General features: G+C 41.2%; 1 protein-coding gene and 1 long non-coding RNA gene across 45 annotated transcripts in view; one reads left to right on the top strand and one right to left on the bottom strand.

Moving 5' to 3' along the window:
- NRXN1 (neurexin 1) overlaps positions 1-20,626 on the bottom strand; it is a 1,224,094-nt gene that overhangs the window by 1,076,545 nt on the left and 126,923 nt on the right. The gene's annotated exons all lie outside the window — the stretch shown is intronic.
- LOC122465220 lies at positions 6,572-8,113 on the top strand. Its single transcript, XR_006289897.1, has 4 exons — positions 6,572-6,628; positions 6,953-7,168; positions 7,564-7,886; positions 7,978-8,113. It is a non-coding gene; the product is annotated as an uncharacterized LOC122465220 (long non-coding RNA).

Genomic DNA, 20,626 nt, shown 5'->3' with positions numbered 1-20,626 from the left:
TCCTACTTTCAGCATGGGGTTAGACTAGATGACCTCCTGAAGTCCCTGATATTCTATGATATGGCAGAATGCAGGTAAAATAGAGCTGGAGACATACAATTCTCCCCCAAGGAGCTCAGTCACATATTTAATTAATGCATTATTTTTTTTAACAAGCATCATCAGCATGGAAGCATGTCCTCTGGAATGGTGGCTGAAGCAAGAAGGGGCATATGAATGTTTAGCATATGTGGCACGTACATACCTTGCAATGCTGGCTACAAAAGTCCCGTGCGAATGTCTTTCTCACTTTCTGGTGACATCGTAAATAAGAAGCAGGCAGCATTATCTCCTGTAAATGTAAACAAACTTGTTTGTCTTAATGATTGGCTGAACAAGAAGTAGGTCTGAGTGCATTGCATTGTTTTGTTTTTGAGTGCAGTTATGTAACAAAAAAAAATCTAAATTTGTAAATTGCACTTTTACGATAAAGAGCTCTCACTACAGTACTTGTATGAGGTGAATTGAAAAACACTGTTTCTTTTGTTTATAATTTTTACAGTCCAAATATTTATAATAAAAATAATATAAAGTAAGCAGTGTACACTTTGTATTCTGTGTTATAATTCAAATCAATATATTTTAAAATGTAGAAACACATCCAAAAATATTTAATACATTTGAATTGGTATTCTATTGGTTAACAGTGCAATTAAAACTGCGATGAATAACAATTAATTTTTATCACAATTATTTTTTAAATCACAATTAATTTTTTTAATCATGCTTAATTTTTTTGAGTTAATTGCATGAGTCAACTGCGATTAATCAACAACCCTAAAAATATATCAAGTGTTTTTTTCTGAAATGGAAAATTAGAGGAACATACTTTTGTGAAGAATGACACAAATATAAATTAGCACAGTATGTATACGTACATCTCCTATTGACATTAATTAACAGGAGTTACTTGGATATGTGTAAGAGATTAAAATGGACATGATTATGGGAAGAATGGAGAGCTATTTCTTCCCCCTGGTTTCAGGTAGGGGGCACAAAAGTGTGTTCCCCCACCCCTTTAAGCCTGTGTTGCAGGGGAAGTTGGAGCTGGAAGGGGGGAGAGTGTGGAGGAGGGAAGAGAGGCTGTCCCCAGCACTAGTAGTGTTGTGTGTTGCTGTGTGCAACAGCTTAGTCAGCATACCTGCTTCCCAACAGCTGATTAGCAGAGATAAGAGCTGAGCTCATCAGCTGAAAGGCAGAGATAAGCACCAGATGTAAGCCAGCAGGACTGAGGGGAAAGACCAGCTTCTTTCCTACTGGCTGAACACACAGAAAGAGGGAGGAAGAGAGGGTTCTCTATCAGATCCCTCATAATGGTGGTAGGGAGAACAAGCTGGTAGTGCTTGGTGTGGGACAGACACCCTTATTAGAGAGACTAGACTGAAAGGGGCATAGGGTGCATGAAGGGGAAGAAATACAGCACACTATCCACACACACATTTAAGATATGTCTACACTTGACTTGAGTCATGTTAGTGAACATGCATCTAAATCAAGAGCAATTCTAGTGTAGACAAGATGCAAAAGTTTGTTGCTAATGCTAATAGGACTAGCAACAAATGTATGTCTTGAATTAACATTTGTATAGTTTTAGCACTAACATTTACAGTCATGCTGGTTACCCTGTTATAATAAGATAACTTGATTCAAGTGTAGATTAGCCCCTAGATGCAAACACACATGCCTATATGATAAATGGAGGACACAGTGTTACTGGGGAGCTTTCAGAAAAAAGGGGAGCCATGATCACCCGTGGAATCTCCAACATATCCACACCAACTTTTAGTTGAAAGTTACCCCACTTGGGGGAACTGAGTTGCAGTGTAGACCAGATTTGAAGCCATGAGCATAAAATTGCCCATTTTCTCAGCCCCACTATAGCCCTTTGCAGTCTTCTGGTAGCACAAAAGTGTAACCAAGATTCCTGAGCTTTCTCCCAACATGGAAGAAGTCCCCATATGGCAGAAGACTGGCATAGTAGTTCTATGCTACCACATCAACAGCCCCCCATGTAGGGGGATGATCAGGAAGAAGTGGCATAGCTGGAGAAGCGCTGTGTCTCATTAATCCCAGACTGCCAGAATGGGCCCTTAGGATCAAAGGCAATTGGGTATAGTTTGGAGCCACTGTGAGGCTGCACTAAATTGCACGGGGGATGGAATTGGTGGCCTTAGACTAAATAGACCTGTAAAAAGTGGCATAAAGTCACCTTTGCCATCCTCTATTGTCCTAAATCAGTAGGTCCCCACACCCCTCATTTTCATGTGCAAAGAAGAACTGTTAGCAAACAGGTAGCTAGGATTCCAGTTACTAGTCTGAGCATGCAAGTACCCTTAATTCATGCAAGGGAGTAGTTTAATAGGTTAAACTGATGAATGAGCATTTTTGGAGGAAGTCCCATTGTGACTATGGCTGAAAATTTGGCCATGTGTGAAAAGCAGTACCATTGTAAAGAAGTAAGTATGCTCAGAGTACTAACTGAAGCTTATGCTAAAATTCTTGAGGAAGAAGCTCTGCAAAATTGGTAGCTCATAATTGTTAAATATAAAACAAACAGCTGAGTGAGACTCTGAAAATGGTCACACCACAGTCTAGACAACACAGTGCCTAGACACTGCAATGATTGCCTAAATGCCTAAAATAGATTAGATAGAATCTAAAGGGAAATTACAGGGCTTGTATTAATAGAAGATCCACTCAGGCAATTTCAAATGGATCTAACTCAGAATTAACTAAATCAAGCAAGCATGGGTGACTATGCCCACTACTGCGTGCATACCAGTATCTTTTATTATTACTCTTGCAAAGCCTTAGAACAAGCATGTGTCACAGTAATTCTAGTATTAAACAGAGTAAAAGGCACCCTTATTGCACCAAAATAGAGTGCCCAGACATTTCTGAATATCATCCTAATTTCATTTTACACAAATTACACCTGTACTTTCAGCTCCAAGGAGATGAACCACAATGGGAATTTATTCACTAAGCTCACTGCTACTGAATACAGCATTTAGTCTTTGAAGAAGGGAATGCATTTCATTTCCCCATGATATCATTCACAATAAAAACATTGTTCTTATTTTCCTTGATTATTGAAGTGCACACTATGTGATTTTTTTTTAAATTAAGAACTCATTTATAAATATTTTGAACAGCTACGTGTATGTAAAAATGCTACGTTGAAGATTCCAAATGTTACAGTTTGCAGAGTTCAGCAATAATGCATGCTACAGGAAGCAAACAAAGCCCTGGAACAGATATTTAAGACAATGTACAAGAGGTTCTCCCTAGGCACCAGTTCTAGAGGAGGATTTGTAGCTTCTGCTCAGATTACTTGCCCAGTGATGTAAAACCACTGAGGGATGGGTGAGTGGGTTTGCTGGTGGAAGGAGGAACTCTTGCAGTCCCTTCTAACCCTATGGTTCTATGATGCTCTGATTTATCCTCTTCCGCACGACAACTGTTGTTGGTAGAGAGTCTTGTCCTCACTGGGCCCATCCCAGTTTGGGCTGAGAAACCACCTGGAACAGGAGGGGACCTGCCATTTCTGGGATGCCAAAGCAATCACTAAGCATGCTCACTACTAGTCGTTGATAATCAGATAAATTGGGGTCTGCAATTTCTCCCCTTGGAAAAGAGAGGGCACAAGCAGCCACATGAAGTTTTACACAGTAACTCCTGAATCAGAATTTTTCCCTCTGAAGAGAAAGCAGCTTTGGTAGCTGAAAAATGGTCATGCAGCCTTCAGCATAAAGATTCAATGGCTGCTATGGACTGAATAGCATCCAGTGGAACTGAAAGCCAGAAGTACCCTTATAATCATTCTGCCATTTACCCCCTTGAAACACATATGGATTTCGAAAGGGAGTTCACTGCACAAACTGACAGCAATATACTGTTGTGAGTTGGGATCAACCTCATCTAAACTGTGGTGACTTCCACTCATTTAAAATAGCTGCAACAGACAGCTAAGTGGCCCTTCCTAAAGTAGAGGGGTATGCAACCCTGCCCAGTAATCTGGGCTTTGTGGAAAGAGGACTCCACAGGGCATTATTTCTCAGTAGGGATGTGAGTGAAAGACAGACATAGCACAAGATGAAGGTCCACAAAGGAAGAGAAAGAAAGACACACACACACACACACACACACACACACAGCCTGAACAAGCTGCTGAAAGAGTTTGGTGCTATGAGCAAGGAAGCTGTCTACTGTGTATTGTTTTCTCCTGTGTTCAGAGAAACAAGCCTTTGTACATTCTTTGAAAATAAACAAGATTGCATCAAAGATCCTAACTCCATCATCAATTTCTCCTTCTAACTACAACAATCTATTTGGCAGCCAGTATCAAGCAAAGTGACCGAGGGGTTGGTCCTGGGGCTGGTTTTGTTCAACATCTTCATTAATGAATTGGATGATGGGATGGATTGCACCCTCAGCAAATTTGCAGATGACACTAAACTGGGCGGAGAGGTAGACAAACTGGAGGGTAGGGATAGGGTTCAGAGTGACCTAGACAACTTGGAGGATTGGGCCAAAAGAAATCTGGTGAAGTTCAATAAGGATAAGTGCAGAGTCCTGCACTTAGGATGAAAGAATCTCATGCACTGATACAGGCTGGGGACCGACTGGCTATGTGGCATTTCTGCAGAAAAGGACCTGGGGATTACAGTGGACTAGAAGCTGGATATGAATTAACAGTGTGCCCTTGTTGCCAAGAAGGGTAACGGCTTATTGGACTGCATTTGTAGAAGCATTGCCAATAGATCAAGGGAAGTGATTATTCCCCTCTATTTGGCACTGGTGAGGCCAAATCTGGAGTATTGTGTCCAGTTTTGGGCCCCCCCACTACAGAAAGGATGTGGACAAACTGGAGAGAGTCCAGCGGAGGGCAACGAAAATGATTAGGGGGCTGTGGCACATGACGTATGAGGAGAGGTTGAGGGAACTGGGCTTGTTTAGTCTGCAGAAGAGAAGAGTGAGGGGGGATTTGATAGCAGCCTTCAACTACCTGAAGGGGGGGTTCCAAAGAGGATGGAGCTAGGCTGTTCTCAGTGGTGGCAGATGACAGAACAAGGAGCAATGGTCTCAAGTTGCAGTGGAGGAGGTCTAGGTTGGATATTAGGAAACACTATTTCACTAGGAGGATGGTGAAGCATTGGAATGGGTTACCTAGGGAGGTGGTGGAATCTCCATCCTTAGAGGTTTTTAAGGCTCAGTTTGACAAAGCCCTGGTTGGGATGATTTAGTTGGTGTTGGTCCTGCTTTGAGCAGGGGGTTGGACTAGATGACCTCCTGAGGTCTCTTCCAACCCTAATCTTCTATGATTCCATTATTCTAACCCATAGGGCCCCAAACTTTGACTAACCATTCCAGTCAATAGGTGTAACAATACAATAAGCTTTCTTCCACAGCGAACAACCTCAAGCAGCATCATTTTATTGGATGGTATGTCCATTTTTCTTAAAAGGAAAAAAACCCTCATTTTCTCTGAGAATGATCTCTTATGAGTGATTTCAGAGACTAATGAAAAGCTTAGTGTGAATTTTTCTCTGTTCAGTTCATAGTCCAAGTTCTTGTACAACAGAAATGGCTCCTAAAACAGGTGCATATATGCAGTGTAGAAAAATAAATGTTAATTTTTGCCTGTATTCCAATGGCAGTGGCACCTTCTATGTTGTCATCCTCCAACCTCTCATCATCTCCCCAATGCAGATGTTCCTATCCAGAGCAGGAAGAACCTGTGCAAGATCAGGGCCATAAATCCCATTGCTGGATCAGAGGCTGTGAGTATATAACTCATTATCCCAACTTCTAGAGCCCATTTCAGAATGGCCATCTGCAGCTCAGTGCACAGACAGCCTACAGAGAAGTCCTTAAAGTACTTTGGAGGGGGCCAGATAATTTCTACCCTATGTTCCTTCTCTGACCCATGGTGATATGAGTTAAAGATATCCAGGAATTTTAACCCCCAACAAAGATTTAGCAACAGCCAGAATATTTATTTAAATTAGAGTTAGAACTGAGCCACAAAGCTTGGAGACAAATCTCAGTTTGTTCAGAGTCTGTCAGTACTGAACTGAATAATTTCAGGTTATTACAGGAATAGTCTGGGGTCAGAAAGTTTTGACCTTCATATCCTTGGATGAAAAGTGCTAAGTATATTCAAAGTATCATTATTACAATATGGAACCTTAATTGGTCCAATAAAAAGCCCAAAGTCAGCGAGAATAGTTTTCTGAACACAAAGTTAAGGATTGAAAACTATTCTGTAGTATCTGGATTATTGAATTAACACTCATCTAAATAGCATATATCCATTTACTGTAAATACTAGTCCTAAAGTTGCTGTTTTGTAGCAGGGTGCTGGTGCAAAAGCACCTAATTAGCCCCTGCTCAGCCAGCTCCAATCAAGAGAAAAGATTGGGGCTGTTGGAACAGGCCTGATGCCTGGCCTTGGGATTGGCCCCACCTGCGGGCCTGACAAGCCAGCAGCTATAAGGGCTGGGAGCCAGTATAAAGAGAGGAGCCAGAGGGAAAGGTCAGGCTCCTGGCTGTGGGTTGACTGCTAGCCAAAGCAGGAACTAACCCTGTAAGCCTTGTAAATAGCTCAACAGTGGTGGTGGGAGAACTGTGTGTGTGTGTGTGTGTGTGTGTGTGTAAATAAAGCCACGGGTGCTGCATAACTGGAAGCCTCTCTGAGCGTTATTGGGGCAGTCAGCGGGCCCCAGCAGGAGGGAATGAAGCTTCCGGGGCAGAGGACCTGTCACAGGCCTATAGGCATCTCTATATTTCAGTGAGATAACCTGTTCTAGGTGAAAAGCTTGAGCTAGAAATATTCCTCTAGCAATAATTGATTGTCTCAGGGTAAATATTAGTAATATATTGAATAATGTATATTTTTATCTCTCAATAGGAAGAAGACAGAAAATGTGCTATCAAGTAACTCTAATAAAGCAAAGACTATGCCATATTACACTGCTGCAAGAAAAATAAAAGCGACAATCCTAAATCAATAGTAATTTTAGCAATATTGATAGCGCTCTTTAAAATTACCACTCTGACCGCAAAACAGAGCTCTGTCTCATCAGCTGCAAAGGCCACAGCGGACTGAGATCTATTCACTAATGTGGTTTGTATGAAGCAGACTGGGCATTACTCTGTTCTCAATACAAGTAGTTTAATACAAATAAAAATGAGTGAGGTTTGTCGTATAAGCAAATAGGGCATTAAATGACATAACTGCTTTCAGGGGAGGCGATCTGTTATACATTTATATCTAATGGTTGTTTTTAAAAAAGCTCCAAACAACCCACCACAGCTCTCCCCACCAGTAGAGCAGCCGCACTGTTGTAATTCCCAAGAGACAGGAAAAAATTCCCTCTGCCAGGAGGTACATTCACTACAAAGATAGGGCAGCTGCCAGTGCCACTGCTACTTCCCACCAGAGAAGCAGCTCTGCAGCTGGAAATTACTCAGGATTGGTGCTGAATCATTGTCTCTTTTTTTCTCTATTTTACTCCCCAGAGTGGATTTTCCATCCCAGGAGTCTGTGCCGGGTTCCAGCCAGTGACATAAGTACTCAGGCAGTCCTCTCTGATCTCAGATGTTAAAATGTTCATTCTTTACTTAAAAGTCAGAAGCCACAAAATAATTTTGCTACTTCTTGAATAGTGCATTAACACCAAACCTGTTGCGCCCCACCCTATGTACCACATGCAGGCAGAAGTCCTACTGAAAGAACTGAGGTTTTATCTTGCATTTGGACAGTAGGGTCAAACCACGTAACTTCAGTTACATGGTCCTACATCCATCGCAACGGTAAAGTGGATCGCAATGGCAAAAGTTAGGTAAGGAATTTAAAAGATGGGGTAAAATAACCCAGCCAAACACTCCTGCCTTATACCATTACTTTTGCCATTCTGTCCCCTATTTCCACAGAAGCATTATAAGAGAAGAAGTGAGAAACCAGGCACTTGGAAAGAAAGCTCACTCTTAGATTTCAGCTGCCAGCTCAAAGCTGTAGGTGATACGTTGCAAGAAGACACCTAAACATGCCATTCACTTTCATTTCAAGGGGAAAGAAGTCCAAACATATATTTTAATTTGCGTGTACAAAGCATCCATTTTAAAGAAAAAGTTGTTCATGACTTTCATTAATATCACTTGTGAAAAAAGAATCTTTTTTGCAAAACAATTTAATTTCTGGACAAAATTTTTCAACAGCAATATTCATTAACAGAGGTCTTAATATTGGAAACCAACATTTTTGAGTCATGCAGTTACCAAGTGTAACCTCAGACCTCATTCTATTATATGTTATTGCTCACGAAGAAATGAGTTTTATATAAAGTGCTTTATATTGCACCTAATCCACCTCACTTAAAGTGCCAATGAAAGACCCCCGTTGTCTTGAATGAGAGGCAGATTGGGCCCTAAAAGGTGATTGTTATATAATGCTCATATTGTGGGAAGGCTGAAAGTGATTTTATGTTCCACACACTCCCAGAACAGAAAGAAATCTGTAACCTTTTTTGAACTTGTTTCAAACAGTAGCAGTAAGTGGAAATACAAACATCTACTCACTGATCCTACTTAAGCAGTATAAAATATTTTAAATCATTCACATAGCTCTATTGTACATAGATCTAAACATAACAAGCATTTTGGTTCACTGGCAATTCCAAAAATATTAAACAAATAATAGTTTGGGTTCGAACAAAACATTTAGTTTGACACAAAATTTCAATTTTGACCCATTTTAGAGGTTTCATTTTATTATTATTAAATAAAGGAAATTTAAAAATAAAACATGGTTTCAAACTGAAAAGAAAAATCAAAACATTTAATTCAGAACAGAATCATAACAAAATGTTTTGATATTTTTGGAATTTTAGGATCCCTCTAATACCAACAATTTGGCAGAACCAAAACAAATTCACAGAATGTTTTGTGGAAAAAAGTCCAGCACTCGTCTATAATACTTGATAATGCATTCTGTATTACAATGATGATTGCAACAAAAATGATTAGGGATATAGAATGATTTCTGTATGAGGAGAGATTAATAAGACTGGGACTTTTCACTTGATGATGACCTGTCTGTTCATTCCCTTTGGAGCACCTGCCATTGGCCACTGTCAGAGGACAGGATATTGGGCTTGACGGACCTTTGGTCTGACCCAGTATGGCCGTTCTTATGATCTTACGTAATGGTCCTGGCTCCTCTAGCATTACAAACCTCTACTCTGACTGTACACCATTGTTGTGTTCTCCTGATCCTTTGGGTTGCCAGATGCAAATTCAGCCCCTGGTATAAATCAGAGCAGACATAAATGCACTTGAGTAGCCAGCATAAACTAATGTCTCTGAAAGGATGCTTACACCAGTTAGAAAAACACACTATGCACTCCATCCACTCCGTGGGCATGTTTCCTATGCCTGGGGTGGAAGATCTTTCATTCACAAACTGTGAAGATGAACATAGTGTATTCCGAACAAACTCAACTTTATTAAACCCTGTGGCCTGCTCTGTCCATGTGGTTAAGTTGGTTTCTGCCTAACTCCTTGTGTTTCCTGTTGCACTAGTGTCCTGTCTACAACAGTCCCTCAAGGGAACCTGGGCCCTCCAAGTCCAGTTCCACTGACCATGATAAAGGGGATAGAACCATGAACTGTGGCATACAGAAGACACCTACTCTGGCTCTATGCTAGCCAGAAATTCCTCATGCCAGGTTAATTCTCAGCTGTGTAGGCCAGCTTTATAGCTCCTTTGTGCCAGAGAAGTGCAATGGGGCTCAGAGCCTGGCTTGGGACTTTGCCCAATATTTATAAATTAACAAAACAGCAATATGTGCTATTTTTAAATATCACTTTTTGTTGTTTGTTTTTAACCTTAATGAGCAGGTGAAACCAGATAATATAGACCAGAATAGTCATTTACAACTTAATGCTCTTCTTATAATCACAGGAGTGCTTATTTTCTAAGGTCCCTTGAAATAAAGAACCTTTATACTAATTTGCCTTCCAAGGGAAAATGTCTCTTTAAAAAAAAAGCTCAGTTTGAGAAACTTTATATCTGTATTCCCTCTAGAGCTATAATTCAGTTTGAAGTATCTGAAAAACATAACTTAAAATTACCCTTATTTGCTAAAAAGGTGACAAGCTGCTTGCATTAAACACATACCACATTCCGGGAGATGTCATTTATCATGCTGGAGGACATGTATCCCATTCATAACCAAGGCCCAGGGAGAGCTGTGCTGGGTACAAATGTGCCTGAACCCCATGGGTAGTACTGGCATGGCTAGCTGCCACTGCTGCTTCCCATGCTACACTACTATTTTTAGTGTGCTAGCTCAGATCAGAGCTAGTGCGAGTATGTCTGGACGAGCTAAGAATCACAACCTTGTCTCCTAGTGTACATATAGCCTAAAGGAAGTTTACTGATAAATTCAAAGCACTACCAAGTCTCAGGCCATGTCTACACTACCGCTTATATCGGCAAAACTTACATTGGTCAGGGGTGTGAAAAAAACACCCTCCTGAGCAACACAAGTGGTCGTGTTCACAGTGCTGTGTCTGCAGCAGAGCTTCTCCCACCAACATAGCTACTGCCCCTCGTTGGGGGTGGTTTAACTATGTTGACAGGAGAGCTCTCTCCCGTTGGCATAGAACGACAACACAAGCCACAGCTTGAGCAGGATTTTAAGTGTCTACACACCTTATCCAGCCAGCCCACTATGGCCTTACAGAAAAACAACAACTTTTTCCTTTATACAGATCACTATTACACAACACATAATTAATTTGGACACTAAATGTAGGGTATTTATATATTTAAGACGGCCTAAAGTTTCAGTGCTTATAGTAATGTGACTGATTAGGTTCCAGAACATCACAGACTTGAAAACTATCTTCAAGATCAAACTTATAACCCTTACCTCCTTACTTGTGTTTGCTACATAGTTAAGATGTTCTATGTTTCACTCATCTTCACTTGCATAGGTTAAAATTAATACACTATATGGTGCTCACTAAACTTGTTGGTGAAAATGGAAGGAAGACTTGGACTTAAACTGGTGCCAATGGCTTAAGGAGTCAATTAAAGCTGCTTTTGGCCACTTTATATTAGTTATTTTAGAGTCAGACTTAGCAAGAACTACTTGCCTTATGAATAAGTTCATACTACTGACCTATGAAGCACAAGTGTCTGTCCCCCACATTAGAGAATATGAGCCTATTACTGCTTCCAGCTAATGAACTTAGGGCTAGAATCACAAAGGCACTTGGATGTTGCAACGATGACAGTTATAATGCTTAACTCTTAGATGTCCTGAAGCTCAGTGGAATTCACAGCCCTGAGCTGCGTGACCAGGCTCCCTATATTCATATAAATAATTAAGTATTAATTTGGCCACTGATAACGCAAGAATGACGCTACAGCCCAGTCAGTGGTTAGGGCATTCACCTAGGAGGTGGGAGTCTTGGTTTCAAGACCCTGCTCCAAATCAAGAGAGCAACAATTCAAACCTTCCCTAAACGATGGGCTATTGGACAGACATACACATTCTGCTCATGCCAGCTCTCTTTTATAGGTCCGTAGAACACACACCAGGTTGGGGCCCCAGGCAAAATAAGTGGGTTTGTGAATCCTGCCAGGTTTTAGGCAGGAACAGCTCAGTGACATCAGGACTTAGACTGTTTGGCATGTGCCCACCAGCAGAAACTTAGGCAACTAGGGAATTTAGGCACCTACAAGCTTAAATGGCAACTGAATAGGGGGTTTTGAAGACCTCAGTAGTGCCTAAATTGTTCACTTACACACCTAACTCCCATTGTGGATCAAGCCCTTCATCTTTTCACACAAGTGGTAGAGGTTTCTGCTTTGGAACTAGGGGTGTTTGATTGAATCCTTGTCGATGAACATATTAGTAGGTTATGCTGACATTTCCATCTCACCCCCATTTTTGTCTTTATTACCCTTCTTCTGCTGGTCTGGATCTGTAATAATGCCAAGCCATTCCACCAATTAGTCTGTCTCAAATGTGTATGATAAATTATACAAACATGCACCACAGATGTCTATCACTGAGTCAGAATAAAAATCATGCCCTCACCTTAAGTACTTAGGTAATACTTTTAGTGCTGTAATTTAAAATGAAGTAATAAGCAGGGAAAAAGCCTTTCCTTCTTCCAAAAATATTGTCATGAATTTAAAATATAAGTAATTTTATTATTACATCAATTATGGAAATTGAAGATAAGACAGGGTAGGAGTTTAAATGTCTCTGACAATATATAGTGTTGTTGAACTCCTCCATACATCAAAAGTGACAGACGCATAATGAGACTTTTTTAAAATAAAGAATCCAGTAGCTGAAGATTATATCAATGACTAGATAATTTTCATCAGTATTGACATTTGGTGAAGTTGTGCTGTTCAGCACACATTTTTTCCCTTTTAGAGTGGAATAAGTTTTATAGTCTGTGTTGAAAATGTAACCCATGAGAATGAAATTCACCCTGAAGTATGGGGACTGTTAACAGATAACCAGATACAGATGACCCTGACACAGTAGATAACCCGATACAAACAGAAAAATAAATGCTCTAAATAGCTGGGCCCTTCACCAACTCTGCATAGTCCAGCACAGATAGAAGATTGGAGCCTAACTGGGAAAGAGGCAAAGTGATGACCACTGAGTACAAAGTTACACAGTACTACCCATAAAGCCTTCAGCCACAGGCCTTCTCTAATTTTGGTGCCCTATAACAATATAAGAGTCTTCGTTTTTCAATACATTTCTAGCCCTTAAACCTTACCTTTGAAATAGAAACTGATGCACACTAGGGTTGAAATTTTGGCATTGAGCTTTTCTAACATTGACATTCCCTCACCATCACTCAGGGATGGCATTTGGGGTCCAGACAAATCATGGCCATTGATCCCTTGATTTCTGAGAGACTGGGGTTCTGTCTAGTCCTGACTCCACCACAAAATTTCCTGTGTGGCTTATCCTCATTTAACAAGTGGAGAAACAGATACAGAGAGGGGCTAATACTCCTTCCGGTGGTAGAAAGTTGCTTTAGAATCACAACATATCACATTACATGGAAGAACTACTGTAGACATTTCTCCCAACAAAATACTGAAAAAGAAATAAATAAAATGGGCAGTTACGATATATCACAAACTCATCCTCCCTGTTTGTCTGCCATTGAGCTGTGTGTCATATTTAAAGTTTTTCACTCAGTACGGTTTTTAGATTGCAAAATTTTTTATTCCACAAAAGAGTGCGCAGTATTGTCCTCTTACCTTCTGGATTTGTAATAGTACCAAAAGTACTAAAAAGATTGTTTTCCTTTTATGTGCACTTTGATTTTCCATTAACAGCAACATGAGTATGTGAAAAAAACAGATAATTAAAATAAGTTTGCTCGGGGGTATCTGGTTAGATTCCAACGTATAACAACTTCCATCACATGTTAAGCTAATGCATTTACATGTATACAGTTTATGTTTGGTATACTGACAACATTTGTTTGTGCCCAAGGCAGTTAAACACTGAAAATAAATCTCATCTTACCCCTAGAGAATTTCTACCTTGGTTAAGGTTCAAGATGGAGCTGCCTTCACCATGACATGTTTCTGAATAAAGACACTCATATATAAATTGCTAGTACTTTAAACCTTGCAACCACAGCTATTCAAGGGAATAAACCAAATCTACTTTGCAAAATATATGTTGTGCTCATTTAACATACATCATCTCAGGGCTCAGCTGATCGCCATATTTGGGGTCGGGAAGGAATTTTCCTCCAGGGCAGATTGGAAGAGGCCCTGGAGGTTTTTCGCCTTCCTCTGTAGCATGGGGCACGGGTCACTTGCTGGAGGATTCTCTGCTCCTTGAAGTCTTTAAACCATGATTTGAGGACTTCAGTAGCTCAGCATAGGTGAGAGGTTTATCGCAGGAGTGGGTGGGTGAGATTCTGTGGCCTGCATTGTGCAGGAGGTCAGACTAGATGATCATAATGGTCCCTTCTGACCTTAATAGCTATGAATCTATGAATCTACAAATAGAGAACCAGAGGTGAGAGTTTCAGAATAATGAGTGATTTTCACAGAAAGAACTCAAGGCACTTTAAAAGATAGGTAAGTTATTATACCCATTCTAAAGATAGGGAAATTGAGGCATGGAGAGACCAAGCAACTTTCTTAATTTCACAGAACAAGACCATAACAGAGCGTGTAATAAATAATTCAATTTCCTACCCTACCACTAATTTTTTTTAAAATGTTTTCTTTTAAATAGTAACAGGCTAGTACTATAAAGTGAATACTATGCTTTCATTAAAGATGCTGAACTTGCTGCCAAATAGTTAAAGATATAATATTTTAAAAGGAATCCTTATGGAATGGGAAAATTGCAAGTAGTTGCTGGCTTTGATCAGGTCGGGGGAGCGGGGAATCAATCTCCAATATTTCCCGGCCTTTAACCTGTGTCAATTGTTAAATTAGCAAGTACCAGAGAAAGAACTTAAAGTGACCCGTAAAGAATAAACACTGGGCATGTGCCCTTTAGTATTTATGGTGTATAATGAAAGTTTCAGAGGAGGTCCCCGCCTCCTCCTTGTAGAATTCTTCCCTATCATGGATGCAGGCTGTATCACTGAACCAGCTCCGGAAAGTCTTAAAAGCAGTTCTCCTTACATTCTTAGGGCAAGTAACAACCTACTCTGAAAGACGGCCATGGCTGGGCTCTGCACCTTATGTTTAGGTTCCTTTCTCCCCCTAAAAGGAGATTCATTGTCTTTGTATCTCCTCCTTTATTTCTTCCAAGCACTTCATTTTGGCCTCTTTCAGCAGAAAGGAAAATTTTAAGGGTTTTGACTGAAGTTTAGCAAAAAAGTTACTTAACACTTTAAATAAAAAAGAGAGTGTCATAAATATAAAGTGAAGGGTAAACACTTTTAAAATCCCTCCTGGCCAGAGGAAAAATCCTTTCACCTGTAAAGGTTAAGAAGCTAGTATAACCTTGCTGGCACCTGACCAAAATGACCAATGAGGAGACAAGATACTTTTAAAAGCTGGGAGGAGGGAGAAAAACAAAGGCTCTGTGTCTGTCTGTGTGATGCTTTTGCCGGGGACAGAACAGGAATGGAGTCTTAGAACCTAGTAAGTAATCTAGCTAGATATGCGTTAGATTATGATTTCTTTAAATGGCTGAGAAATTGAGTTGTGCTGAATAGAATGAATATTCCTGTCTGTGTGTCTTTTTGTAACTTAAGGTTTGACCTAGAGGGATTCTCTATGTTTTGAATCTAATTACCCTGTAAGGTATTTACCATCCTGATTTTACAGAGGTGATTCTTTTTACTGTTTCTTCTATTAAAATGTTTCTTTTCAAGAACTGAATGCTTTTTTTTATTGTTCTAAGATCCAAGGGCTTGGGTCTGTGGTCACCTATGCAAATTGGTGAGGATTTTTACCAAACCTTTCCCAGAAAGTGGGGTGCAAGGATTGGGAGAATTTTGGGGGGAAAGACATTTCCAAACAATGCTTTCCCAGTAACCCTAATAAACGTTTGGTGGTGGCAGTGGAAGTCCAAGGGCAAAGGGTAAAATAGTTTGTACCTTGGGGAAGTTTTAACCTAAGCTGGTAAAAGTAAGCTTAGGAGGTTTTCATGCAGGTCCCCACATCTGTACCCTAGAGTTCATAGTGGGGAAGGAACCTTGAGAGAGAGTCTAGGATAACAGAAGATATTTTTGGAGAAATATCTGCTGCTTAAATATTTTTATAGCAGCTACCTCATCTTTCCCCATGGAGAAAGAGAGAGACACATAGTAGGGGAAAAAGGGAAAGGGATTATTTAAATCCGGATCTTGCATGGCTGTATCCCTGAAGCTATACAGAACCCCATTTACTTAGTTCAGCCTCACACAGGACTAAGGATCCATGACTATAGATTGGAGTCTCGGGTCCAAATCTGGACCATTTAGAAGCGCCTGAAAACAGATTCACATCAGCTTTTCACCCTTCTAAGGTTGATAAACAAAGTTCCACAATGCAGTTTTCTATTTGTGTGTATGCAGTGCTGTTGTAGCTGTGTTGGGCCCAGGATATTAGAGAGACAAGTTGGGTGAGGTCCTAGCTTTTATTGGACCAACTTCTGTTGATGAGAGACATAAGCTTTCAATCTTACACACAGGACTAAGCTTAAAAATTTGCCTCTCTCACAAAAAGATGTTGTTCCAGTAAAAGATATTAGCTCATCCACCTTCAGAGGGGTAGCTGTGTTAGTCTGTGTCCACAGAAACAAAGAGGAGTCCAGTGGCACCTTAAAGACTAACAGATTTATTTGGATGTAAGCTTTCGTGGATACAAAACCCGACTTCCATTCAGAAAAGGGGTACTTGTGGCACCTTAGAGACTTAGAAATTTATTTGAGCATAAGCATTCTTGAGCTACAGCTCACTTCATCTATAGCTTACAGCTATAACTCACGGAAGCTTATGCTCAAATAAATTTGTTAGTCTCTAAGGTGCCACAAGTACTCCTTTTCTTTTTGTGGATACAGACTATCACGGCTGCTACTCTGAAACCTGTCACTTCCATCCACCGGACTCACCGACCTTGTAGTTCTACTTGCATGTCTGGTTTTTCAGAAGCACCTTTTAAAAACAACAGTTCAGAAGGCTACCCTTTGCCAAAATTCCCCTCCCTTCCACAAAAGGTGTGTTTCAGTGGTGCTGCATGCATTTAATTTGTAAAGTAGTTTGTTAAAATAAGTATAAGATATTATATTAGAAGGAACTCACTGTACTTCAGCAAAAGGGAACAACAGAAGATGAAGCAGATGTTTTTTTAGCAAAGGAGCATACAAGATTACCTTCCCCTCTTCTATAAATGTTGGCTAGGAATTTTACTCTACAGCCCCACCCACACAAGGAGCACACCTCCTTGCACTCACACTGCACCCTTCATCACATGAAAAACTAAGCACCTTCCCTGTATTCCCATAATTAAGTGCAATTAAGGCAATTAACACCTCATTTAGCTACACATCTGCAGTGGCTTTATTTTCAAAGCACTGCACAGAAACCTGTCCATTATTTTCTGAGTTAAAAGTCTTGGCTAGATTATGCAGAAAATGAAAGTGCAGAACATGAATAGTAAAACAGTGCTACCCTTGAGAAAAATAAACAATGAAACTTAGGCCTTTTCTACACTACACAGTTTTTCAACAAAAGTCAGCTTTCATTGACAAAACAGTGGAGGTGTACAAACTACAATTCTCTTTCCACCAACAAAACTCTCCTGCTTTGCCAACAAAATAAAACCACCTCAACAAGAGGCATAGAGCTTTTTGCAGCAAAGTTGTATTGACAGAGTGTCAGTGTACACACCACGCTTGGTTATATCACTGTAAATGACCTCCATTTCCCACAACGCCCATCCTGACCACTCTGGTCAGCAGTTTGAACTCTCCTGCCCTACACCTTGGTACACAGGCATCCACCCCTCCCCCTTTAAAGGCCTGGAAATTTTTGAAATTCCACTTCCTGTTTGCTTGGCATGAAGAGATCCCATTGCATCTTCCCAGCTGACCATGGCACCTCCATGAAGCAAATGCTCTCCCACTTGGAGCACACCTGAGATGTTGGATCTGCTGGCACTTTGGGGAGAGGAGGCTGTGCAATCCCAGCTCCGCTCCAGCCGTAGGAACTTTGATACCTATGGTCAGATTTCTCATGGCATGTTGGATAAGGGCTACGAAATGAGAAGATAAAGGAGCTGAGGCAGGCGTACCAGAAGGCAAGGGAGTCAAACCGTCACTCGGGTGCTGAACAGAAGACCTGCTGCTTCTATAATGAGTTGGACGCAATCCTTGGCAGCGACCCCACCTCCACTGCCAAGAGCCCCATGGATACTTCGGCAGGATTGCAGACCGTGGACAGTGGACTTAACCCCAAAGACGACGTCATGGACGAGGAAGTCAAGTTGGAGGACGATGTGGAGCACACGGCAGGGTCATCTGATGGGGTGGTGAGTCAGGACCTCTTTTCCTTTCCAAATGGGTCTAGCCAATCCCAGCAGTCCACCTCTAGCACGCATAATGTAGGAGAGGAGAGCTCTGGTAAATGATCTTTTTGAGTTGTTGCTGCTCGGTTATATGAAGTAGAACTGTCCTTTGCCTTTTACATTCTAGAAATGGGTGAAGGGATAGAAATGTACAAGACTAGCTGTGTTTCCATTACTTCACATTCCCCTGTGCAGCTAAGCAGTGCAGTGGAACAGTGTGTTAATGCACACTGAAATTTCACGGGAATCCTCCAGAGAGATCTCTTGGAAACTTTCCTGCAGGTACTTGCCAATCCACTGCTGAAGTTTCCTTGGCAGAGCTGCTTTGTTCCTTCCCCCACTGTAGGAAACTTTCCCTTGCCAATCAGCAATCACTTGTGCAGGTACCAAAGCAGCACACAGGTAAGCAGCAAAGGGACCTGGTCTGAAGTCACACGCATGTAGGAGATGCACCCTTGCTTACCCTCAGGAGTGAGATATCAGCTTCAATAACCCCGTCTGTGGAAAATGGTGGGAGAATTTACAATATTGTCCTTAGTCGCCCACAGTGATCCCCTTAAAAAAACACTGAGACCCTTTGCCATATCTGCCCTCCCCCTGACTCTCCCCCCAGCCTAAACTCATGTTTAGGGTATTCGCTGAGGGACAGTGAGAAACTTATTTGTATTTTTAAAAGGTGCATTTTTCTATAATGATTCGATGTGGTCCGTGCACTAACAATCATGCTTTTGTTTCTTGTGCTTCTGCATATGTGGCCTTCAGGGGAATCCCCTACAAACCGGCAGAGCGCCTCTGCCAGATAAGGAAGCAACCAAGAAAGAGCAAGGAGAATCATAGAATCATAGAATATCAGGGTTGGAAGGGACCTCAGGAGGTCATCTAGTCCAACCCCCTGCTCAAAGCAGGACCAATCCCCAATTAAATCATCCCAGACAGGGTTTTGTCAAGCCTGACCTTAAAAATATCTAGGGAAGGAGATTTCACTACCTTCCTAGGTAATGCATTCCAATGTTTTACCACCCTCCTAGTGAAAAGGTTTTTCCTAATATCCAACCTAAACCTCCCCCACTGCAACTTGAGACCATTACTCCTTGTTCTGTCATCAGCTACCACTGAGAACAGTCTAGATCCATCCTCTTTGGAACCCCCTTTCAGGTAGTTGAAAGCAGCTATCAAATCCCCCCTCATTCTTCTCTTCCACAGACTAAACTATCCCAGTTCCCTCAGCCTTTCCTCATAAGCCATGTGTTACAGTCCCCTAATAATTTTTGTTGCCCTCCGCTGAATGCTTTCCAATTTTTCCACATCCTTCTTGTAGTGTGGGGCTCAAAACTGGACACAGTACTCCAGATGAGGCCTCACCAATGTCAAATAGAGGGGAACGATCATGTCCCTCCAGCTGCTGGCAATGCACCTACTTATACATTCCAAAATGCCATTGGCCTACTTGGCAACAAGGGCACACTGTTGACTCATATCCAGCTTCTCGTCCACTGTAACCCCTACGTCCTTTTCTGCAGAACTGCTGCTGAGTCATTCGGTCCCTAGTCTGTAGTGGTGCATGGGATTCTTCCGTCCTAAGTGCAGGACTCTGCACTTGTCCTTGTTGAACCTTATCAGATTTCTTTTGGCCCAATCCTCTAATTTGTCTAGGTCCCTCTGTATCCTATCCCTACCCTCCAGCGTATCTACCTCTCCTCCCAGTTTAGTGTCTTCTCCCAGTTTAGGAGGACATGTTTCGAGAGGTGCTCCAATCCTCAGTGGCCAAAAACAAAAACTCAAGGCGTGGAGAGAGATTTAAAAAGAAAATTATAACTAGACAGGCAGGACATAAAGGAGAGCCAGGAACAAATTTTAATGGGTCAGGAGCAGATGATAAAAGTGATGGAGGAGCAAACAGAAGTGTTGAAGTTCCTAATCACACTGCAGGCAGAATTCATGCCTGCTTGGCCCACCCTATGCAGCCAATATAGAACTGCTTTCCATGTCCTCCCAAAATTTCTCCCATGCATTCCTTAAAACTTCTTGGCCCATCTCGATACCCCATTCACTCCACCGCTTTGGACAGCTTCCAAAATGATAGCTGGACTTACACACAGGTATGAGACTCTACACTGACCTTTATTATTATCTCCCTTCCCACCAACCTTTTTATGTGTTTTGTTAATTGGCATTTAATAAAAATATACTCTCTGAAAGATAACCAATCTTTATTTGTCTTCTACACTTGGTGGTTGCTTCTGGAATTAATATACAGTGGTAATTTGATCATACAAATCACATTCCGGAAGCATCAAAATTTTCATGCAATATGGCAAGTTAACAAAAGTACATCAGAGTGCTGTGTAGAATGACAGATTACTGGTGCTTATTGTCAAAATGGTGTGTCAAAGCCTCCTTGATTCGAATAGCCCCCTGTTGTGCCCCACTGGTTGCCCTGATATCTGGCTGCACAAAATCAGCCACCAGGTGATCCACCTCCATGCTCCACCCCAGGGGAAACTT

The sequence above is a fragment of the Chelonia mydas genome, chromosome 3 (genome assembly GCF_015237465.2).
Source record: "Chelonia mydas isolate rCheMyd1 chromosome 3, rCheMyd1.pri.v2, whole genome shotgun sequence".
In the NCBI taxonomy this organism is placed as follows: domain Eukaryota; kingdom Metazoa; phylum Chordata; order Testudines; family Cheloniidae; genus Chelonia; species Chelonia mydas.
Note: the sequence above shows the minus strand (reverse complement) of the source record. Positions and strands in the feature narration are given on the sequence as shown.